Below are 7,500 nucleotides of genomic sequence, written 5' to 3'. Positions count from 1 at the left end.
CAATTTGGTTGAAAAATGAGGGCGTGACAGTGCTGCCTCAACTTTCACGAAAAGCCGGATATAACGTCATCAGAGACATTTATCGAAAAAAAAAAAAAAATGTTCGGGGATATCATACCCAGAAACTTTCATGTCAAATTTTATAAAGATCGGTCCAGTAGTTTGGTCTGAATCGCTCTACTTGCACGCACGCACGCACGCACACACACACACACACACACACACACACACACACACACACACACATACACCACGACCATCGTCTCGATTCCCCCCTCGATGTTAAAACATTTAGTCATAACTTGACTAAATGTAAAAATAAGCCTACAAAACCGCTTCAGTCCAACCATATTCCGCGTACACAATCTTCACTTCCATCCCCATTTTGAAACATTGCAACAGACTTCCAGATTTAATTATAACACGATCTTATGTGTTCTCTGGTTGCATGTTTGTTCAGTATCTTGTCCCCACATAAAGCATATTTACTCTACCTGTCCTAAAGCAAGTTGCAGTTCTAAGAGGACGTTAAAACTAGTTATCATCATCAACACACACACACACACACACACACACACACACATATGAAAGAACTCAAGCCATGTATATTTTATGATTGTTGTTTTGGTCAGAATACAATTTGGAATCTTACTACACTCTTGTTAATTGATTTTACATTTTGTTGTCAGAAGTATTTTGTTCGTCGGTTCGTGTCTGGTGCGTGTGGTTTGAATGCCGTCCTGTCAAAATTAATGTCTTTTAAAAACACATTCACGGTAACATCTTCGACGCAGACACAGACAGTTAGGAAGGGCTCCTAATATGGACCACTTTTTCTTTCATGTTGATAACTAGCTTGTTTTCTTACGAAGAAGTTTTATTTTGTGTTTGGTAGTCCTTTTCTCTTAGGTTAACCGTTAGGCCTAATTAGAGTGAAATAGCTTTGATAAACATTCAACAAAAATTAGATACAGACAAAATCACAAATGGTCTATAATAGGAGCCTGGGCGCCTAATATGGACCAGTGAAGCGGCCTTCACAAATCACTGTAAAAAGCCCCCTATACTTCAAAATAACATGATACAACTTAGTGTACAAGTCAGACTAATTCAAATATGCTTTAGATTGATCTGTTTCGGGTTGATAAGAGCATTATTTGAAGCACACCAGGAAACTAAAGAAGCTTATCAAAAACAGAGTGAAAATAAGTGAAATTATCAACTTCCACGAAAAGAAGACTTTTTTTTTTAAATCTCGAGGACTAGTTATAGGTTATTTCCAGCAAGCTTCTTAATGAATTATTGAAAATAGCTTTTAGCTTTTTTTTCTCGATTTGTTGAAGGTGGTCCATATTAGGAGACTCGCACATACTTTGAGATCTTGCTATTATTTTTTGTTTGCACGGTAAAAACTCGGGGTCAACCCTGCTAAAATGTAACAAATGCGGTCTTAGCTGTCATATATAGCAATTTTTGTGTGATAAAAGCTTTGGCTGTGGACAGAAACGAGTCCGTTTTCGGCGGCAAATTTAGACTGAGTGAAAAAAAGAGAAAAAGCCTAACGGTTTTGAGATTTGTGTTTCTGCAATACAGCGAACAAAACTTTTTTGAGCGCTCTAGCGCCGTTAGTTTTTTCAGAACAGGAGGTGGTCCATATTAGGAGCCGGTCCATAAATATTATATAAGGAGCCCTTCCCCTAGTATATCTACGTGAAGCTACCACCGCTCGGCTTTACACACACACACACACACACTTTTAATTAGTTGCTTTTGGCACACGGCCTCATCATCTGAACTTGAAACAAATACAAAACACAACAACAACAACAACAACAGCATGGTTGTGCCTGTCGGGTTATCACCATAAGGTGCCTGTACTTGTCCCTCTCCATTTTTAGATCAGTGGCCTATGGCGATAGTTTGGTAAAGTCGCGCAGACCGCGCATGCGCCATGTGCAGCAACATGTTATCAAAAATGGCGGATAAATCTAACTCGTGCTAAGAAACGTTTCAAAACCAAGCTTTATGGACGTTTTTATGACTACGTACTCCAGCAGACATCAACTTGTGGTCGACGTGTGTGGGTTTTGCTCAAAATACGTAAGTATTCGTCAGCCGTTTGGCTTCTCGAATTAAGTTTCAACTTTGTCTCTGTCTCGAACCACACGCGGAAGGTATCCTTCACTGGACCACAACTTTCTATGAGTATGAAAGTAGTCTGGTGGTCCAGTGGACGATACCTTTCGCCTGTGCTCGAACCAAATACTAAGCTTACCAGTTACCACACTGTCATACTCAGTCATAGTGATAGCACTGATACATTTGTACAGGTAAACATGGCTGTTAGCTGAAAATCAGTCCGCTTTGTGAAAAATTGTAATGATGTCTCTGAAGTTTGATTCAGTCCCTAATTCATTCAGTGAGACTAATAATGATATTTGATCGTATTCTGCCAGTGCCATTGCCAACTGCCATGGTTGTTCTTGTGTGCACTAATTAGTAATTTACTAGCAATAGGAGTTCGAGTTCTACTATAGTAGTATTTTACTAAATCATTACTACTAGTACTATACTACTGCTACTACTAGCTTTAAACAAGCTATGGTTTGAATGACCAGCTAAATGCTAATAGTTAATAAGTACATTATTTTTGCATCAGCGAGGTATACATAAATTTAACGAAGTGGATTCACAGCGCGCGTCGCGTTGTGCAGCGTTGCGATTTACAACGCGCTGCGCTACGAAGAACGCTGCGATTCACGACGCGCGATGTATTCGGCCGATACATTTCCTTCACAATTGCAAAGTTTACAACAGCTACATCTATCTGATCTATTTGACTTTGAGAAAACTGTCAATAAAACAAAAAACAGAGCTGAGCCATTCTCTCTCTCTCACTCTTTCAACTGAATTCACCAGTATATCGCCGCGTCGATGTAAAAACGTGCCTACCTCTGCTGAACAATCCTTTTCATTGCGGTCAATGCGCATGCGCCAATCTTGGACTTACAAAAATACGACCCTTTGACCGATCGAACCATGGGTTAGGGTAAGGGTTAGGTTGTTCACGACCTGATTAATCTCCCCATGTTAGCGCATGCGCATTGACCGCAATGAGAAGGATTGTTCAGGCAGAGTTTTCAGTTTGTGACACCGGCCTTGAATACTTGGCAGTCATACTCATATCACTACAAGTCATTGCAAATGCAATGGCTTCTGCTATATGGAAAGGAGCTGAGTTTTTAAACTGGGATGACGTTTTTAAACAATTATCCGAGTACAGTGCCGCGGAACTGTTAATCGGTGTCACACCAGTTAACACTTCAGCAGGCATTTTGGAATTCGCGCATGCGCAGATCATATTTTCAGCGTGGGTTTTTTTCCAGTTGATTTGAACGCGTATACATGTATATATATATATATATATATATATATATTATATATATATATATATATATATTCAGTCTGCATAAAGGGCAATTTTGTAGTCTTGCAGCCCTGAAGTTGCTTTAGCGTGTCCAAAGAAAGAGTGTAAAATGTTGCTGATATAATCATGCATACATATATACAAAAATAAAGCGCATCAACAATCTGCGCTGGTGAGAGCAATAGCCGCGCTCTGGGAATCGCTGCGCTGCACAACGTGCCGCGCTCTGTGAATTGCCGCGCTGCGCTGCGCTCTGTGAATCGCTTGCCTAAATTTAAATATTTTATTAAAAAAATACCGCATGGTTTTGCTTGACCAAATCATTTATCAGCTAACAATATGCTTTTATTTCAGTTGGACCTGACTTGAGCATGGTTCCGTTGTCTCCGCAACAACAGCTTGGTTGCTCAAGAATTGCAGGCATGTCCAGTTTGCAGCATGTGCAGGCTGACCCCGCTGAGTGTGAAGATCTGATGGCTGATCTAGACACAACATAAGCTGCTTGACACTATTCCAAGGTAAGCAAGAAGCTTTGAAAATAGTTACTTTAAGTGTTACTTAGTAAGTGTACATTTTTGTGGGTGAACCATCGGTAACCGCCCCCCCCCCCCCCCCTCGACACCCCCACCCACACATACAAACACGCACATAAACTTGGGTTTGTACTACAACTATTAGTATTAACTACTCTTCATAAATGAGTTATGTAATTCATCAGAGGTTTGAAGTCATTATGGTTTTGCAAATTAGTAAGAGACTATGTGGGTGCATGGATTCAGTAATGCGCAATTAATACATGCAATACTCCTGCTGGTGAGTTCACTACAAACAGGTACTACATTAGAACTGATCTATGTTATTTGTTAATGAGGATGATTAATCGTAATCTCACTGTCAAACTGTCATGATACTATAATTGCCACTGACAGTGCTAGATCACTTCATAAAGTTATTTTAGTAAGTAATCATATGATATGGATAATTTTGATATTGTGATTTACTGACGGTGACAATGACATGTTATCTTCATACTATTCAAGGTACAAGATGCTAAACGTGCAGATATCAAGGGCTTGGGATTTCGGCTCCTGGAGATGCTACTTGTAACTCTTTTGTGAGTACCGGTACATGTATACTGGGTGTTTTCTCAGGATTTGTCCGCTGTCAGTGTGAGATTTATATTGTGGTACAGTGGAACCCCCCTGTTAAGACCCCCCAATTTAAGACTCCCTCCTTTTAAAGACCTTGTTTTCTCAGACTTTCTGTTCATAACCTCTGTAAAATTACCCCCCTGAAGTTTTAAGACTCCCTCCTTTTTAAGACTGAATTTTCTCAGATTATTGGAGGTCTTTAAAGGGGTGTTCCACTGTATAACCTGTTTTTCTAGTTTCATGGTTTAGCCACGACTCACTTTGAATGAGGGTCATCTGCCAGGCATTTAGCTGATTATCTGATAGTGATAAGTGATATTTATTAATTTGCTATTTATAAATTCCAGTTGCAGTAAACTAACACTGTCGCACAAAGTATGTGACTTTAAAAAAAGATTTGTTTGAAATCATGTGAGCTCTGTCCACGAGATGATGGAGAAGGGAATTTTTCCAGTTGAGTCTGCAACATGGATTTTTTCTCTCAGGATAACAAATACAGTATGGAAGGAAAAATTTAGGGTTGGTGTGGCGATAACAATAAAGATATGTCATAGTGACTTGACTAATTGATTTGAATTCTGCTGCAGGTCAGTCGCCCCCCACCTCCTGCTCCTGACCTGGTTGCCTACTACAACTTCGAGGAAATACGATAGGACACCCTTCAGCTTGCTGCACCATGGTGTCTCTTGGAGAACAGCAAGGAACAGATACAGGTGGGGTCGGTTGGGATACCGTAAACAGACAATTTTTTTTTTTTGGCCTTAGTATAGAGTCTGGGGATGTGAGATGTGCATGATGTGTTGTTTGAATCTGACAGTGATTGTATGATTTTTGTATACATGTATTGTTGTCACGCGCTTTGAACTTCTGATAAGGCGCTTTATAAATGCCCGTTATTATTATTATTATTATTTAAGTTATTGAGACATCCCAGTGCACTAAGGGATTTATAGAGCAAATCGAGAAAATTCATTATTGAACGAAGCGCATAGCGCTGAGTTCAATAATTATTTTCGAGATTTGCTCTATAAATCCCTTAGTGCACTGGGATTGTTTCAATAACGATATTGTCGGTACCGCCAGAGAAAAAAGAAGATACAACACGCACATTTTGCTACGCGCATTTGAATAGGCATAACTGTGTGGTCAGGTCGTATAGAAGATCTACTTTTGTGTGGGCTGTCTCGTGTGTCGTGCTTTCATCACACGCAAACTCTTGTTTTAATTTCTGTTGGTAAATTCCAGTGTAGCGTTAAGCTAAACAGTGATGATCTTTCAGAGAGATCTCATTTGAACTCGGAGAAAGGACTGTGCTTTCAGTTATTTGCGATTCGAAACCTTCATCGAGCTTCGACAGATTGACTGTGCAGAGTTTTGCCCCTTGCCAAGGTCGACGGAAAGCCCATTTTCAAAATAAACGTGGCATGTTTTTCGTGTGGTATCTTCCCTCATCGGGGAGTCTGGTACTAAATATGAACGGTAAGAATGCTCTGAACCCTACACGTATTATATCCCCATCGTTTTATCGTTCACATTTGCCTAACATGTTAATTTGCTGAGCGGGATTTATGTCGTCTGCTAGGCTATTGCACTGAGTCTCATTTCAAAAACAAAAATTGCTCGTCCCGTTGCACTGAGTCTGCACACATAAAGCAGGCTGGTAATAAGTCTTATATATGGTAAGAACGTTCTAAACCCTACACGTTTTCGATTCCGCTTGTTCTTGCCTTAAAATAAACGGAAAACATTCATTTACTGAACAGATGCAGTCATATTTCAGTGTTGTCTGCTACGTGCTGATCTAGCTGCTACGTTATCGGAATAACACTTGTGTTTTCTGTTATCTGCTGGGAATTGTATACTAACTCATCATTTGGTAATGTGGATAATAAGGTACATGCCACTAACATTGCATAATTATGAGAGGAATCTTTGCAAGTCGAAACTGAAAAATTAGACACAGCGGGTTCTATTTTTAGATCAGTGCAACTGTGGGCGGCACAGGCGCATGCAATCTGTCAGAAAAAAACCACTTCTGCTTTAATTGAAAAGCAGGACATTTATGGTCATAATCATTGGTATTGTGGAGAATATAAGCAACATGTCATTAATTATCTCTGAGGATGAGAGTACAGTCTCGCTTTGGCAAAGGGTGTAAGAATACGCTCTGTGGAAAAGTTAGCGCACTCCAGGAGTGCGCTAACAGATTTAAGCGCATCGCCATTAGCCAATCAGCTGGTTCACATCAGTCATGTGACACCAGTACTTACTGACAATTATTATTATTATTATTATTATAAATAGATACACACTTGTAAACGTATGTTAGTTTTCACACGTGAGCATGAAGGAATGTGCCTTTATGAGGAATGTATAGTGGCTTGTAATATTGAATTTGAGGGATGTTTGCAGTTATATAATATATTAGCACAGCTCAGTTTTCTTGAGGGTTCCGTGAGAACAGTGAAATTCTCCTTTGAGGACTGAAAAATATCTTGGATAATGGGAGGGGGGGGGAGGGGGGATTTAAAACATAAGTACATTCACATGTGTTTTTCATTTTCACTGTGTTAAGGTGGGGAGGTCCTTCTCTACTTCTTTCTTTGTTTTCCCATTGACATATTTTTGTTCTTGTCTATATTTTTTACATAGGTTCACCATTAGCTGCTGTCCTCATCCCCAGCCGACTGTTTCCGCTGAAGCCGTGAAGGATACTTCTTCATGTAGGCGTGGACATCTTTTTCGTCGCCATGCAAGGCTTCCAGTACCATATAATTTTGTGAATACTCTGGGGACCTGTCATCGACTTTGGAAGGACGCTTTATTTTATAACACTTTGTACCCCATCTATCCCAGCTAGCAAGCTTTCGTCGGCCGACTGACGATTTCAGTCGGGTGACGTCGTCATATGTCGTGTGTCGT

General features: G+C 40.0%; 1 long non-coding RNA gene across 1 annotated transcript; it reads left to right on the top strand.

The window, feature by feature from the left end:
• Nucleotides 1-1,954: 1,954 nt before the first annotated feature.
• LOC138954657 (uncharacterized) lies at nt 1,955-5,290 on the top strand. Its single transcript, XR_011451926.1, has 4 exons — nt 1,955-2,100; nt 3,782-3,945; nt 4,468-4,541; nt 5,166-5,290. It is a non-coding gene; the product is annotated as an uncharacterized lncRNA (long non-coding RNA).
• Nucleotides 5,291-7,500: the final 2,210 nt, after the last annotated feature.

The sequence above is a fragment of the Littorina saxatilis genome, unplaced genomic scaffold (assembly GCF_037325665.1).
Source record: "Littorina saxatilis isolate snail1 unplaced genomic scaffold, US_GU_Lsax_2.0 scaffold_124, whole genome shotgun sequence".
Classification (NCBI taxonomy): Eukaryota; Metazoa; Mollusca; class Gastropoda; order Littorinimorpha; family Littorinidae; genus Littorina; species Littorina saxatilis.
Note: the sequence above shows the minus strand (reverse complement) of the source record. Positions and strands in the feature narration are given on the sequence as shown.